Here is a 17,741-nt window from a genome sequence, read left to right as displayed (position 1 = left end):
TTCATTGTTAAATACCTCATAGGTCAAAAATGGCAAGTGAAATTCTACCATTACTGCAGTTTTTCTTTTGGTTAAGGATACTGGATAGAACAGGTAATTTCAGGCTGCCATTTGCCTGCGTCTCACAGACAAATTACTCAGGCCCAGTGCTAAAGAACCCACCCACGGAAACTGCTTCTTAGAGCCTGCTCCTACCAGAACATACACTGAGCCCGGAGCAGCCGAATTCCGGCTCCCGGAACTGCTCTGGCCCATGGCTAAAGAACCCGCGGAAACTGCCATTCGCCTGCGTCTCGCAGACAAATTACTCAGGCTCAGTGCTAAAGAACCCGCGGAGAACACACACCGAGCCGGATCAGCTGCATTCAAGCTCCGGTTCGCATGCTTTCCATGACTCAGCACTAACGATCCCGCTGAAATAACTGGTCGGCCCTTCTAACTTACAGAGGTAAAAGCCAACCGAGCCTTCATAGGCAGTGGCCACAGGATTGAAACAGGGCTTGGGAGAGAGACAGTCAGGACCCACCCGTTGCATTGGTCACCCGGCAAAGGGAATGAACGGTCACCATTTACATGGGATACCACCATGGCAGAGAACTGACGTGGCTACCGGAAGCATCAAATAAATTTATAAGAGTAAACAATAACTCAGCAATCAAAGAGAACAAGAAGTAACATGAGCAGCATAAAAAAGCAAGGAAGAAAGGGAGTACAAACAATGAAGGACAGCCTAAATATTCAGGAGGACCTAGAGTCACCAGAAAAATGGTCATATAAAGAATTCAAGGAACACCTTAGACAGATGGAATGGAACCTTAAAGAGGAAACAAGACAGCAAATCCAAACAGTGAAAGAACACATTGAAAATGAATTACATAAACAGATAAAAGAAGAAGTAAAGCATCTTTATCAGGAGATAGAGATTATAAAAAAATCAAACAATAATTCTAGAAATGAAGAAAACGATAAACCAAATTAAAAACTCAATTGAGAGTATCACTAACAGAGTGGAGCAAGTAGAAGCCAGAACGTCAGATAATGAAGACAAAATATATCATCTTGAAAAGAGTCTAGCCAACTCAGAAAGGCTGGTAAAAAGTCACGAGAAAAACATCCAAGAGATATGGGACAACATAAAAAAAACAAACCTATGAGTCATCGGGATAGAGGAAGGTACAGAGATTCGAACCAAGGAAATGAGTAACCTTCTGAATGAAATAATTACAGAAAACTTTCCAGAAATAAAAAAGGAAACGGATATACAAATTGTAGATGCATACAGAACACCGAGCACACAAAATCACAGTAGACCAACACCAAGACACATTGTTATGAAGATAGCCAATATACAGAACAAAGAGAAAATATTAAAAGCTACAAGAGAAAGGAGGCAGATTACATTCAGGGGTAAACCAATAAGGTTAACAACGGATTTTTCATCACAGACACTGAAAGTGAGAAGATCCTGGAATAACGTATTTCAAACACTGAAAGACAATGGATGCCAACCAAGAATTCTGTATCCAGCAAAATTAAGCTTCAGGTACGACAACGAAATGAAAATCTTTCATGGTAAACAAAAGCTAAAAGAATTTGCAGCCACAAAACCAGCATTGCAAAGCATCTTGAGCAAAACACTACACGAGGAAGAAATGAAAAAGAACAACCAAAACCATCAGTGGGAAGTGCCTCGGTAATGACAGAGGGCAGGGGGGAAAGCTAATCATGGAGAAACAAACTAAATTTAAAAAAAAAAGATAAATAATCAAACATGGCTGGCAGTACAAACCATATATCAATAGTAACTCTAAACGTTAATGGCTTAAACTCTCCAATAAAGCGACATAGGCTGGTAACATGGATTAAAAAAACAAATCCAACATTATGCTGCCTCCAGGAGACACATCTGATTGGAAAAGACATACACAGGCTGAAGGTGAAAGGGTGGGAAAAAATATACCACGCACACACGGTCCTCGGAAGCAAGCAGGGGTGGCCATCCTCATATCGAATAAAATCGACTTCAAGACTAAGTTAATCCAAAGGGATAAGGAAGGACATTATATACTGTTAAAAGGAACCATTCACCAACAAGACATAACAATTATCAATATTTATGAACCAAATAATGGTGCTGCGATGTTCATAAAACAAATTCTCCTCAAGTTCAAGAATCAAATAGACCACAACACAATAATTATGGGTGACTTAAACATACCTCTCTCACCATTGGACAGATCCTCCAAACAAAAGTTGAATAAAGAAACTATAGAACTCAATATCACAATCAATAACCTAGATTTAACTGACATATATAGAATATATCAACCATCATCAAGTGGATATACTTTTTTCTCAGCAGCACATGGATCCTTCTCAAAAATAGACCATATATTATGCCATAGGGCAACCCTCAGTAAATATAAAGGGGTGGAGATAATACCATGCATTTTATCTGATCATAATGGAATGAAACTGGAAATCAATGATAAAAGAAGGAAGGAAAAATCCTACATCACATGGAAAATGAACAATATGTTACTGAATGATCAATGGGTTACAGAAGACATAAAGGAGGAAATCAAAAAATTCTTAGAGATAAAAGAAAATACAGACACAACATATAGGAATCTATGGGACACAATGAAAGCAGTTTTAAGAGGGAAATTCATCGCCTGGAGGTCATTCCTCAAAAAAAGGAAAAACCAACAAATAAATGAGCTCACACTTCATCTCAAAGCCCTAGAAAAGGAAGAGCAAAACAACAGCAAATGTAGCAGAAGGCAAGAAGTAATTAAAATCAGAGCTGAAATTAACAAAATTGAAACAAAAGAAACTATTGAAAAAATTAACAAAACTAAAAGTTGGTTCTTCGAAAAAATAAATAAGATAGACAGACCCTTAGCCATGCTAATGAAGAGAAGAAGAGAGAGAACTCAAATTACTAACATATGGGATGTAAAAGGCAATATCACAACAGATGCTACAGAAATACAGAAGACAATTAGAAATTATTTTGAAAACCTATATTCCAATAAAATAGAAGATAGTGAAGACATCGATAAATTTCTTAAGTCATATGAATTGCCCAGACTGAGTCAGGAGGATACACACAATTTAAACAGACCAATTTCAATGGATGAAATAGAAGAAGCAATCAAAAGACTACCAACCAAGAAAAGCCCAGGACCGGATGGGTATACAGCGGAGTTTTACAAAACCTTTAAAGAAGAATTAAACCAATACTTTTCAAGTTATTTCAGGAAATAGAAAAAGAGGGAGCTCTGCCAAATTTATTCTATGAGGCCAACATCACCCTGATTCCGAAACCAGACAAAGACACCTCAAAGAAAGAAAACTACAGACCAATATCTCTGATGAACCTAGATGCAAAAATCCTCAATAAAATTCTGGTGAATCGGATAAAAGGCACATCAAAAAAATTGTGCACCATGATCAAGTAGGATTCATCCCTGGGATGCAAGGATGGTTCAATATACGGAAATCAATAAATGTTATTCACCACATAAATAGACTTAAAGATAAGAACCATATGATCATCTCGATAGACGCAGAAAAAGCATTCGACAAAGTACAGCATCCCTTTATGTTCAAAACATTAGAAAAACTAGGGATAACAGGAACTTTCCTCAACATTGTAAAAGCTATCTATGCTAAGCCTCAGGCTAGCATCATTCTGAATGGAGAAAAATTGAAGGCATCCCCTCTAAAATCTGGAACAAGACAGGGATGCCCTTTATCACCACTTCTATTCAATATAGTTCTTGAAACACTGGCCAGAGCAATTAGACAGACGAAAGAAATTAAAGGCATAAAAATAGGAAAAGAAGAACTTAAATTATCACTGTTTGAGGATGACATGATTCTATACCTAGAATACCCAAAAGGGTCTACAAAAAAACTACTAGAACTAATAAATGAATTCAGCAAAATGGCAGGATAAAAAATCAACATGCATAAATCAAAGGCATTTCTGTATATCAGTGACAAAACTTCTGAAACGGAAATGAGGAAAAACATTTCATTCACAATATCCTCAAAAAAAAAAAAATAAAATAAAATACTTGGGAATCCACCAAACAAAAGAGGTGAAAGATTTATACAATGAAAACTACAGAACCCTAAAACGAGAAGTAGAAGAAGATCTTAGAAGATGGAAAAATATACCCTGTTCATGGATAGGCAGAACTAGCATCATCAAAATGATGATATTACCAAAAGCTCTCTATAGGTTTAATGCAGTGCCAATCAAAATCCCAAAGGCATTTCTTGTAGAAATAGATAAAGCAATCATGAAATTCATATGGAAAAATAAAAGACCCAGAATAGCAAAAGCAATTCTAAGCAGGAAATGTGAATCAGGCAGTATAGCGATACCAGATTTCAAACTATATTACAGAGCAATAGTAAAAAAAACAGCATGGTACTGGTACCAAAACAGGCGGGTGGACCAATGGTACAGAATAGAGGACACAGAGACTAATCCACAAAGCTACAACTATCTTATATTTGATAAAGGAGCTAAAAACATGCAATGGAGGAAGGATAGCATCTTCAACAAATGGTGTTGCGAAAACTGGAAATCCATATGCAACAAAATGAAACTGAATCCCCTCCTCTCGCCATGCACAAAAGTTAACTCAAAGTGGATCAAGGAGCTAGATATCAAATCAGAGACTCTGCGTCTGATAGAAGAAAAAGTTGGCTCCGATCTACATATTGTGGGCTCGGGCTCCAAATTCCTTAATAGGACACCCATAGCACAAGAGTTAATAACAAGAATCAACAAATGGGACTTACTTAAACTGAAAAGTTTTTTCTCAGCAAGAGAAACAATAAGAGAGGTAAATAGGGAGCCTACATCATGGGAACAAATATTTACTCCTCACACTTCAGATAGAGCCCTAATATACAAAATATACAAAGAACTTAAAAAATTAGACAATAAGATAACAAATAACCCAATCAACAAATGGGCCAAGGACCTGAACAGATACTTCTCAGAGGAGGACATACAATCAATCAACAAGTACATGAAAAAATGCTCACCATCTCTAGCAGTCAGAGAAATGCAAATCAAAACCACCCTAAGATACCATCTCACTCCAGTAAGATTGGCAGCCATTCTGAAGTCAAACAACAAGTGCTGGCGAGGATGTGGGGAAAAGGGTACTCTTATACATTGCTGGTGGGACTGCAATCTGGTGCGGCCAATTTGCAAAGCAGTATGGAGATTCCTAGGAAAGCTGGGAATGGAACCACCATTTGACCCAGCCATTGGTCTTCTCAGACTATTCCCTGAAGACCTTAAAAGAGCGTACTACAGAGATACTGCCACATCGATGTTCATGGCAGCACAATCCACAATTGCTAGACTGTGGAACCAACCCAGATGCCCTTCAATAGATGAATGGATAAAAAAAAAAAATATGGCATTTATACACCATGGAGTATTATGCAGCACTAAAAAATGACAAAATCATGGAATTTGCAGGGAAATGGATGGCACTAGAGCAGATTATGCTTAGTGAAGCTAGCCAATCCCTAAAAAACAAATACCAAACGTCTTCTTTGATATAATGAGAGCAACTAAGAACAGAGCAGGGAGAAAGAGCAGGAAGAAAAGATTAACATTAAACAGAGACATGAGGTGGGAGGAAAAGGGAGAGAAAAGGGAAATTGCATGGAAATGGAGGGAGACCCCCAATGTTATACAAACTTACATATAAGAGGTTTTGAGGGGAAGGGGAAAATAAACAAGGAGGGAAATGAATTACAGTAGATGGGGTACAGAGAGAAGATGGGAGGGGAGGGGAGGGGAGGGAGGATAGTAGAGGATAGGAAAGGTAGCAGAATACAACAGTCACTAATAGGGCATTATGTAAAAATGTGTATGTGTAACCGATGTGATTCTGCAATCTGTATTTGGGGTTAAAAATGGGAGTTCATAACCCACTTGAATCTAATGTGTGAAATATGATATGTCAAGAGCTTTGTAATGTTTTGAACAACCAATAAAAAAAAAGGATACTGAATTCAAGCTGTATCTTGCAAAATGTCTGATTCCGTATAGAGTCTGTGAAGAACAAAGGGATGGCAATCTACGCATGCTAACTAATAGATGGATGTGTAGGTCTGCCCTTATCAGTGTTCATCTTGATAGCTTTCCTATGTGTGACTTATAAGTTCCACATAAGCATCCAGTTATCGACTTGAAAAGGAAAACATACATGAAGAGGGAAAGAAAGAAAAGACATAAGACAAAGCAGAAGACAGAAGAGTGTAAAAGAAGAACTCATTGTTTCAAATAGTGGTCGATAACTAAGAAGAACCAATAAAGCATAGCAGTCGAAAACCATTAGTTTAGCATTTTTTGAGAATTTTTGATGTTGTTTATGCTTTCCCCAAGAATGTATTATTTATCATTGTGTGCAGTCAAATAATGCAAAGATTAATATCAAAGTCCGTGCTCTACTCACTGCCCCTGCCTCTCCTTAATTCCCACTCTCCTGAGGCAACCAGTCCTTCACAAATTTCTTGATACCAGCTGATAGGTATTTTTCAACCCTTCTTCCTTACTGATACAAACATAAGCAAGCATATAAAACTTAGAAATTATTCTAGGAAAGATACTGGTATCTTTAATTATTACTTGTTAAATTTTTAGTTATTTCATTGAGGGTGTTATTGCTTGGAACCACACTGACATCTAAATGGAATGTGCCTTTGGACACTATGTACCTAGTTAAGATGCATGCTCCAGAGCATGGTGAACACTAAATGGTTGATTTCACACTTTTCTTTTTAGTATTTCTTATTGAGAAGATGTATTTATGTTGGTCACTCTATTATTTTTCTTACTGCTATTATAGATACTAATGTAGATTGAGCTCATTCTTCTAATTATTTTCTAATATTTTGCTTATGATAGATATTAAAAATATTTTGTCAGGATAATCTATCATTTTAGATACATAGAGTATTTATAACAGTTCAATTTACTTCTTGAAGTATTAAACTATCTGCATTCAAATGATAAATGTATTTACTACTAAAGACTACAGTTTTCCAATATCCACTTTAGTAAAAATATCCCAGAAAAACATTACAGAAAAAGTCATAGAATCATTAAGTTTTTAAATATTTTACAACTATTTTCATAAGAAGGTAGTGCTATATTATACGCTTACGTCAATACACTTGCATTAAATTAACTATTTATTTGTTTCTCTGTTAAATGACACAAAAAAATCACAAAACACAGAGACTATATTCTTGAAAGAAGTGATGAACATATTTGTAATCAGACTCTTAGAAACATATTTTTAAAACTTTATAGAACAGGAATATTTGTAGAAAGTGACTGCTATTTTTCACAGTGGCAGGTTGCTCTTTGTTGAAGATTGAATGTATTTTTTTCTCCTGTGCTGCAGCTGAAATAAGTTGTCAAAGTACAGGATGAAAAAAAAAAAAGAGTGAAAGTAAGGCAGAGAAAGTGAAATATGGCTGTTATATTTTGCACACCTATTCTTTAGTTTTATAATCACAAAAAATGACTACTGTGATCATGACCACATACTTGCTAAATTAAATTGAACCAGAGAAAGCTTCAGGAGACGCAAAGAAACCTGCATTTCCTAGGAAATTTTGAGGCTAACCTCAGCCAGCACCAGGCGCTGTCAGAACAGCAACAGTGAAAAGGTGGCACAGCCACTTGAGACATGAAAAAGAATATGCTGAAAGGAATCTGCATTTAGTGGGAGGCAGGTGCACCCAAATCTCAAGAATCTCTAATCCAGGTCTTAAACTGAACGTGTCAAATAATGTTAAATGAAATGAATGATGTAGTGTCTTAATGATCTTCTGTAAACATAGAACACATGTTCTGAACCTTGATTTTCACGGATGTCACTGTAGATATTATTAGTAATCTGATTATATATGTATTTGATATTCCCATATGCTCTCGCTTTTTTGTGAAGTCTCATATTTTACTAATCCTCTATTATTATACCCATGCTGAAAGGCAAACCATTGTACTACAGGTTTAAAGCATTTTTTTTTTTTTTTTACAGTTTTATGACTTTATTTAACTATCAGCAGTAGTTCTCATTCACATTGACTGTCTGTAGATTTTTGAACGTGGTAACGGGGACATAGGTTACCAAAGTATAGAGCTTGTTTGGTGAATTTTCATCCTCCTTTTTTTTTGTTTGTTTGTTTTCTGGATAATCGCACACTAATACGATATGGGACATTCCTTATTCCTTGGCCCAGACAGCTTTGTTGAGCCTGGTATCAATGCGCACATCTGGAGTTCTCCTCTCCTTCATGGCAAATTTCTGGATCTCTTTGAGTGCCCAAGGAGCACGCTTCTTGAAGCCCACTCCATGGATGCGTATGTGAATGTTGATGCTGTATTCCCGGACCACCACCTCCTCCCTGATGGCAGAACAGCCCTTCTTCTTCTCGCCACCCTTCTTTGCGGGGGGCCATTCTGCCAGGCCCAAGTTGGAAAGCTTAAAGCAATTTTCAACTAATTTATTTCTGGTGATACAAATTAAAGAAGGAACAAAAGAGAGGGTACATTCCTAACCACAATACCATGGCTTGGCCTCTGTCTTCTTTTTGCAATAAAATTGGAAACCTTAGGTTGTGATCATACACGTACATTCTCTGTTTCCTCCCTGGATCTCTGTTTCTGTCTCTCACGCAGCATATACCCCATCCTATCTAGGTCCCAAGATTTCCCATTTCTGAGCCATCAGCATATACCTTCTGAAACCTATTTTCCTTCATATTCTTTTGCTCTATTTATATAATTCCATTGAGCTTGCATCCCACTTTATTGTTATGTTCTGTTATGCATCCTTGGTTTCAGGTGGAAAATCAAACTTTTAAGAATTTAAAATTTCCTAATTTTTAAGGATTTATTCTGTCAGTGAATGAAGACCCCCATTTAGGCATTCTATTAAGATATTCATTCTTATTAAGATATTCATAAAATTATTGTAATGAATTAAAGTGTATCTCTGTGTATATGAAGAATACACAATAGCTTTAATTTTGTGTGTCTTACGGTGGATTCAGATAAAGATCCTAATAATTAATGTGAAAATATGACTTAAAATATTTTTTAAAAAAACTTTTTTTGCTTATTACAAACAGGTGCAACCTTTGGCTTTCAGGTGAATGGTTACTTTTACTTTCCATTTTCAATTCTTTGGCCTGACAATATATACTAATGATGTGTCTCTGTCTCCTAAGGCCTCAGAGGAAACGTTGATAATGATTCACAGTCTTTAATGCTGATTCATGATAGGTGCATATATTGAGTAAGATCTTTTCCCTCAGCTCATCTTTGCTCTAAAGTTTAATATTGTAATTTAATAAAAATGGCTTTGCAGCTGTGAAAGCTGGCCTGGTAAAGAGATATATGTATTTCAAAGCTGGTTCAAGTTCAAAGTTAAAACAAGATTTTTTTCTATTGCTATGTCCGTCTTTCCCTACCAAGGGAAATCACCTCTTCAAAGGAAAAGACAGTAAATCTCTAAATCTCCATATTTACTCAAGTCCCGAGACTCTGCAGGGCAAAAGCTGCCAAGTCTATAGATTTACAATGTTTTATGATAATGATTTCCTCCAAGGGCTCACCCGAGATGAAAAGATAAATTAATTTATCCACTTCCAACCACTAGTGAAAGTTTAGTCTCCATTCCAAAAGCTGCCTTCAGAGCAGCGCCTGCACTATATAATTCATCAGCAGTGATTAAAATTTAAGGGCCTCTGGATATGACCATCTTGCACTGGGCCTATCAAGTGGAAAGCATTGTAAAAAAGATGAATTTATAGATGAAAAGGACATTATGACTTTTTTTTGACCTTGTGATACTGCTACTACTGTTAATGACAAAAACAACTAGTTACTTACCACTCTTACTCATGTGCCTTATATGTAACTCTCATTTCATTACATACAACATTCCTAGAAAGGATATTTTAAGGGAGTTTAAGATAAGAGAGGATAAGTGCCTTTCCAGAAATCACAACTTATAACTTTATAACAGAACCAGAATAGAAACCCAGATACTATGATTCTGTGCCCTTAAACAACATGGCTTCCAACACACACTATGTTAAGGATTACAGCTTCTGAGGGTTTTCATTTTCATCTATATTGAATTATGATTGACAAAACTTGCATATATTCAAGGTGAGCAACATAATGATCTTATATACATGTACTTTGTGAGATGATTACCACAATCAATCTAATTAACATATTTATCTCCTCATACAATTACTGTGTGTGTGTGTGTGTGTGTGTGTGTGTGTGTGTGTACTGAGAACATTTAAAGATCTATCCTTTCAGGAAATTTCATTTGCACAATACATAGTTACTGACTATAACTATCATGCTGTACATTAGAACTTCAAAACATATTTATCTTGTAACAAAGTTTATATCCGTTGATCAACATATCCCCATATCCTCTACTATTAATTCCTTGGTAACCTTCCTTGGTAACACTTTGGGTGATTCTCTACATGAATTCAGTGTTTTTAGATTCCACAGAATTTATATTGCTTTTTTATGTGTATACCTTACTTCATTTAGTACAATCCCTCCTAGTTCAATGTACTCTCTTTTGTTGTTACAAATACCAACATTAGGTTCTTTTTACGATGCTGAATAATATTCTATTGTGTGTACAGATAATATTTTCTTCTTCCATTTATCTCTCAGTGGTACTTAAGTTGTTTTCATATATTGAGAAAGATATGAATGAGAAAGTACAGATCTCTTTATGAGGTGATAATTTCATCCCCTTTAGACATATACCTGAAGGTGGGGGCCTGTATCACTTGTGGTCTTTTTAAATTTTTGAACCACCTGCACACTGTTTTCTGTAGTGGCTATACCAATTTAAATTCCCACCAATAGTGTACGGGATTCACCTCTGCAATCATATACAGGTAAGCTTATTTTGGGTTCTATATTGTGTTCCATTGGTCTATGTGTGTGGTCATATGAGGATACCATAGTTTTGATTATTATAGCTTTGAAATAAAAATGACCATCAGGAAGTATAACTTAAGCTTTGATTTTCTTTCTCAAGATGGCTTTAGTTATTTGGCCTTTTGTGATTACATACAAATTTAGGACACAGATTTTCTATTTCTGTGAAAAATCCTCTTAAAATTTTTATAGTTATTGCATTGAATCTGTAGATTGAGTTGAGTAGTACTAACATTTTATGGTACTATACTTCTTTTTTTTTTTTTTTAAGAGAGAGTGGGAAAGAGAGAGAGTGGGGGAGGGAGAAAGAGAGAGAGAGAGAATTTTTTTTAATATTTATTTTTTAGTTCTCGGCGGACACAACATCTTTGTTTGTATGTGGTGCTGAGGATCGAACCTGGGCCGCATGCATGCCAGGCGAGCGCGCTACTGCTTGAGCCACATCCCCAGCTCTGGTACTATACTTCTGAAGCATGAACCAAGGATATAATTTCATTGATATTGTGTTTTTTTCAGTTTTTATCAAAAATTTTCATGGTTTCTAAAGTACAGATTAATGTTCTAATGATTACATTTATTTAAGTATCTTATTCTTTTGGATCAATTGTACATGAAACTTTTCCATGATTACTTTTTGGCTAGTTCATTGTTGTTATTGTATAGAAATACTACTGAGTTTTGTGTGTTGATTTTCTAACCTGTAACTTTACTGAATTAATTAATCAATTCTAACTCTGTGTGTGCATGTGTGTGTGTGTAGAATTTAGGAATTTCTATATATAAGTTCATGTCATCTGGAAACAGAAATTATTTCACTTTTTCCCTTTTAATTTGATGCTTTGAAAAAATTTATTTCTGCTGCCTAGTTGCTCTGGCCAGTACATCTAATAGGCATGCCTCCATTGTTCCTGGTCTTTGAGGAAAAACTCAACATTTCACTGTTAAGCATGATATTGGCTGCATAGTGTCATATACGGAACTTTATTGTATTGATGGACATTCTTCTTATTTTTCATTTGTCATATATGCACTTTATTGTAGAGATACATTGTTTTTATTCATTTATTCTCATTTTTTCTTTACAATAAAAAGATGTTGAATACTATCTAACACTTTTTCTGCACTTATTTTGAGGATCATGTTTTTATTATGTTAAAATAATAAAAAAACTGTACCACATTTACTTATTTATCCTTACATCCTAGTGATAAATCATAATGCATGATCTCTTTACTCTGCTGTAGAATGTAATTTGATAGCATTTCATAGCATATATATATAATTTTCATCTATGTTCATCAGGGATATTGGCCTGTGTGGTCTTACAGTATTCATGTCTGGTTTTAGTATCAGAGTGATACTATACTTGCAAGATTTATTTGGAAATATTTCCTTCTTTTTAAGCTTTGGGAAGAGGAGGTATTGTTACTAATTCTGTAAGTGTTTGTATAGAATCTGGGCTTTTCCTTATTGGGAGATTTATGATTATTGACTTGATTTCCATATTCAATATAGACTTGTTCAAATTTTCTATATTTTTATGATTAAGGCTTTTTAAGTTTTATGTTTCTAAGAATATATCCAATTCCATGTTTTCTAATAATTTTTATATAATTCTTCATAGTCGTCTTTAATGATATGTGTATTATTGTCTCATGAATTATAATATCATGTCTTTCATTTCTTATTTTATTTATTTTAATCTCTTTACTTTAGTCCAGCTAAGGGCTTAAAATTTTGTTTATCTTTTTAATGCACCAACTTTTAGTTTTATTGATTTTTTTCTATTCTTTCCAGTGTACTTTTGTTTATTTTCTTTGATGTTTATTTTCTTTCTTTTACTAAGTTTTGGCTTATGTTTTCTACTTCCTTCATATGAAAATTTTTTTATCAATTTTTTCCTAACTGTAGCACTATAAATTTTGCTCTTAGAACTATTTTTGCTGAATAGCATGTGTATCCTTGTTTCCAGTTTCATCTCAGATTTTTAATTTCTATTTTAATTTCTTCTTTAACTCATTGTTTGTTCAGCAGTGTGTTGCTTAACTTTCATGTATCTGTGTATCTTCCAATTTTCACTATACTTTGTGTGGTATAAGCATATCTTCTTTACTATGTGTTGTCTGTCTTTTCTAGAATATCTTTTTCTATCTATTCATTTTCAGTTTAAGTGTATAGGTAAACTAAAGTGAGTCCTTCATAGGCTTTATAAAGTCAGTCTTTTGCTTTTTTCTATTTGACAGTATCTTTTGATTTTGAAATCTACACATTCAGTACAATGTCCTAAGATACATTTTAATCCAAAATATGCTTACATAAACTATGGTTATATATAATTGTGATTACTACAAATTAAATAGGCCTGAGGCAATACATGGCAGATCCTGACATGATACAGAGATATCTCTGCTAGTAAAGGAATAAATTAACTGGTTTTAGGGAAAGAATGGGAGAGCTAATATTTTGGAAAATTGTACTTACTTAATGCCATATTTGAAGTCTAGATGATTGTAAACAGAATGGTCAGGATTAAATTATTTATTATTTTATAACGAAAGAAAATCATACTGACCAAAATCAGACCAACTTTCTAGCTTTATCTCCTAGCTATACTACCATTTTAAAATTTTTTTAAAAAAGGAATAGAATTGGGGTGCAATTTATGTTTCTAGAATTGTAGACTAAAATTCACCTTTGAGACAAAAAAGAATTTTTTAAAAAAATCTTTATCAATGAGAAAATTTTATGAGCTTAAATTAATGTTTCTTTTAAATTGTAAATTCAATTTTAACTCTATTGATGGTGTTAGGTATTATGTTTTGTAAATCAAAATTACTGTGTGTAAAAGAGATTGAATGTGTCTTAAAGTTATTTACTACATTGGCCAAGAGATGTTTTTGATTTTTTGTTGTTGTTTTGTTTTCGAGTGAAAGTATTTCTAAAGGGAAATATGAAACTCAGATAAATTATTTCCCATTATAAAGAATTTGGGGAGTGTCCTTCCCATTGCCTTCAGCCTTCCTTGCTAGATTCATGGAGATTCAGGAAACAAACAATACTGTTTCAGGGTACAAAAAATCACCTGGGACTTGAACATTATAGTGAGTATCTTCTTAGTTGAAGATTTCAGGGCTACTTTGGGAATGTCTAAAGTCCTAGCATTTGCATTGGGAATATCAGAAAGAAAATTCTTAGTAGTGAGGGAGATGGCTGCTACTTCAGAGATTGCCTAGGATGAAGAAGTACTGTTAAAGTGAACCAGAACCAGAGTTGCAAGAAGATGGAGAATCAATCGATCATGTTGGGTGCAGTGGTGCACACCTGTAATCCCAGGGGCTCTGGAGGTTGAGGCAGGAGAATTGCAAATTCAAGGCCAATTTCAGAAATGTCATGAGGACCTAAACAATTTAGCAAGACCCTGTCACAAAATAAAAAATAAAAAGGACAAGGACATGGCCCAGTTGTTGAATGCCACTGGGTTCAATTCCTGGTATAAAAAAAAGAAAGAAAAGAAAGAAGAAAACAGGAGGAGGAAGAGGAGGAGGAGAAGGAGGAGGAGGAGGAGGAGGAGAAGGAGAAGGAGGAGGAAGGATCAAATACCACAGTTTGTGGCACCAAGGAACAGCAAATTTCTGAGAAAACTGTTGGTGATATCTACTAATCATACAGGAGAACTAAGAGTCTTGTATAGCAGGGTGAAAATTATGTACACCAGCAAATAGAAGCATGAAAGACAGACTCTGCCTTATGGATGTGCAAGACTAGTAACTAAATTAGGAAGAGAATCGACAAGGATGAATATATTTGTGTTTCTATTTTGGTAGGGGGGGAAATGAGGTCTAAAAATTAATAATTATTTTGCTGTTATTGATGTTGTTTTCCCCTAAGGGAAAATTATATATCTGAAAGCAACTTTTGAAATTTATAGATCATTTTAGCTATATACTAGGTAACCTATAATCTAGAAGAAAATTTAATTAGAAATGCTGACTACATATAGTATGGTGCAAATATCAGTAAACAGAAAACAATATCATAGTGTATTTATTCTTGCACCAGTAATCAAACTCATGGGATATTTAAAAATCTATGGTAGGAGAGAGAAATAGGAAATGGGTATGAAAACAATTCATATTTATTTTAGAAAATATCCATGTTTTTATTCTTATAATTTCCATAATTTCCAGAACATCCCTGGAGAAATACCTGTAAAATCAGCCATTACCATGTGATTTTCTGGAGCTATGTTATACTTTTATTTTAGAAGAAATACTTAAGATTGAGACATCTAAGTCATATATAATGTCAGTTGAATTTTTTATAATGCTTGTCATTCTTTAGAAAAAAATAAGTTGTATTATTCATTTTACATTTTATAATGTATTAAAATTCTTTAATGTCTATAATATCTTAGTACTTATTTAAATAAATTATAAAATATATTTCATTTGAATGCACATAAAATCATGTGCTATTGTTGTTTTAATTGTATATAAACACAGTACAGCCTCAATCAGTGAGACATGTAGCTAGAAAAGACAGAGTATTTTACTTTTCATTTGATGCTAGAGAAAAATTCAGTAATGGTAGTTTCTTAAAGGTCATGTGTAATATGAAACACCTTATCAATGAAGTTTTAGTTTTCTAGTATATGAAACTCCTTTGGCCTAGGTTACATTTTTACATGGAAATTTTATTTATCTTGTTTTGATCATTTGGAAACATAGGTTTTGTGAATTATATAGATGTTCATAATGCAATGGTTACTCATTTTATTATAAAATATCAAAAACTTCATATTTGTTAATATCATAACTCTTATCAGAAATGCTTTGTAGTATAGGGAAGCTATACAATTCAAGGTGGTAGATGTCAGCTTTCCAAAATTGCAATTTTAATTTTCAAGGCTGAATATCATCATCAGTAACAAATACTGTCAGTTGCTTTTCTTGAAGTGTCAGGCTTACTTTATTTTTTAGAAAGTGTCCACCAATATCTAAATGAACAGCTCTAGTCTGTCTGTGATTGACATTTCACATGAAAACAGATTTTGATGTACAAAGGGGCATACGGTAATTTTCTTCATGACCACCACCATATTTAAGTATATAGTAGAATTACTTTATGCATGCTTTCCATTTTGTAACACAGAATATTAAATAGACATTCCCACAGTTTCAAGATTTTAATAAATTAATTTTTATTGCTTCATTGAGAAGATTCTTAAGTGAAACTGACTTTTGTTTGTTCTTATCATAAATGTGTGGCAGTGTAATATAAAAATCACCAAAGATAACATCATCAATAAAAGATAAATTTAACATCATGCTGACTTCTTAATATGGCACATTAATATGGCACATTTTCTCTTCTATGGCACTATCACCCAAAATTCAAACCTAAAACAAGTAATGGTCAATGAAAGACACACCCAAATTAATGATCTTTCTGCAAAATAGCTGACTAGTTCTCTTCATAAGATGAAGCAAAGGCAAAGAAAGCCTGGGATCTTTTTTCAGCATAAAAGAGAACAAAGAACAAGACAGCTAAATACAAACATTTCTGGATTTGAAAGTGGACCAGGAAAATGTTTATCTTTACTAATAGAAGGAGAAAGTAAAAAAATGGGAAAAGCTGTAATTCAGTTGTAATTTATGATATGACTACCATTACTGAATTTTGCTCTAGCACCAAAGAATAAGATTCATCACTACTTGAAATGAAAAATAAAATACCTTGTCTTTCCCAGCTACATGTCTCATTGACTGAGGCTGGATTATGTTTATATACAATCAAAACAATGCATCACATGATTTTATGTGCATAAGTGTATAAGATAGTCTAAGTATTACACAACCAAGGAAGAATCAGAGAACAGCTTTCTCTTCAGATATGCGATCTGAAGGAAGACTATGTTTATAGCCCAAGATTTAGACAATGGGGAAGGGATCAGACACAGAGAGATCTACATTACATCCTTTAAGTAGGTGTAAGCTCTTTCTACCAAACTATGCTTATCATGTTTGAAAACTGATTTTGCACTTAGAATTTTCTCATTAGAGAGGGAGGCTAATTTCAATCTCAACCTCCTATCTTACCCATAATTTAAGTAAGACCTATCTGGGAATTTTCCATAACAGGGCACAAAAAAAGAAAAAAGATTCATCCAAATTTTCTGTAGTGCTATATTACAATTTATATTCCAGCATTACTTACTATTCACTTATAATCATCTATATAGTTTTTTAATGTTATGTTATTATACAGCTACACAACAATGAGGGTTTATGAGAAACCTTAAATGGATTCAGAATATATAAGAAAATTTTAATATGTTTGGCTATGTCTGCTTGTTTCAAAATTATGATGTCAGTACATATTTGGATGTTTTCAAATCTGGTGAATAATTTCTTAGAAATGCAAACGTGGGGAAAAGCCACAAGCACAATCTTGTCCCTAAATAAAATTTACCCACCTCACACAATAGATACCAATAATGTCATCCAACAGGAAAGGAAGGTGAAAGTCCTTGTCATGTTTTAGTCATTGTTCTCCAGGTACAGCAGACTGTGGAAAAGAAAGCATCACTTTAAAATATCAATTTTTATTTTATTTCTGTTGATAACCTTAAATGAAAAGAAGATATTCAACAAAAGAAACAAAATAATTTGAGAAATAAAAAATAAAACTAGAATTTTAA

At 34.1% G+C, this 17,741-nt stretch overlaps 1 pseudogene; it reads right to left on the bottom strand.

Annotated features, from left to right (window-relative positions):
• Positions 1-8,117: 8,117 nt before the first annotated feature.
• Positions 8,118-17,741, bottom strand: part of LOC143394620 (large ribosomal subunit protein eL31 pseudogene) — a 37,369-nt pseudogene continuing 27,745 nt past the window's right edge.

Source organism: Callospermophilus lateralis, chromosome 3 (genome assembly GCF_048772815.1).
Source record: "Callospermophilus lateralis isolate mCalLat2 chromosome 3, mCalLat2.hap1, whole genome shotgun sequence".
NCBI lineage: Eukaryota > Metazoa > Chordata > Mammalia > Rodentia > Sciuridae > Callospermophilus > Callospermophilus lateralis.
This window is presented reverse-complemented; position numbering and strand designations above follow the sequence as displayed.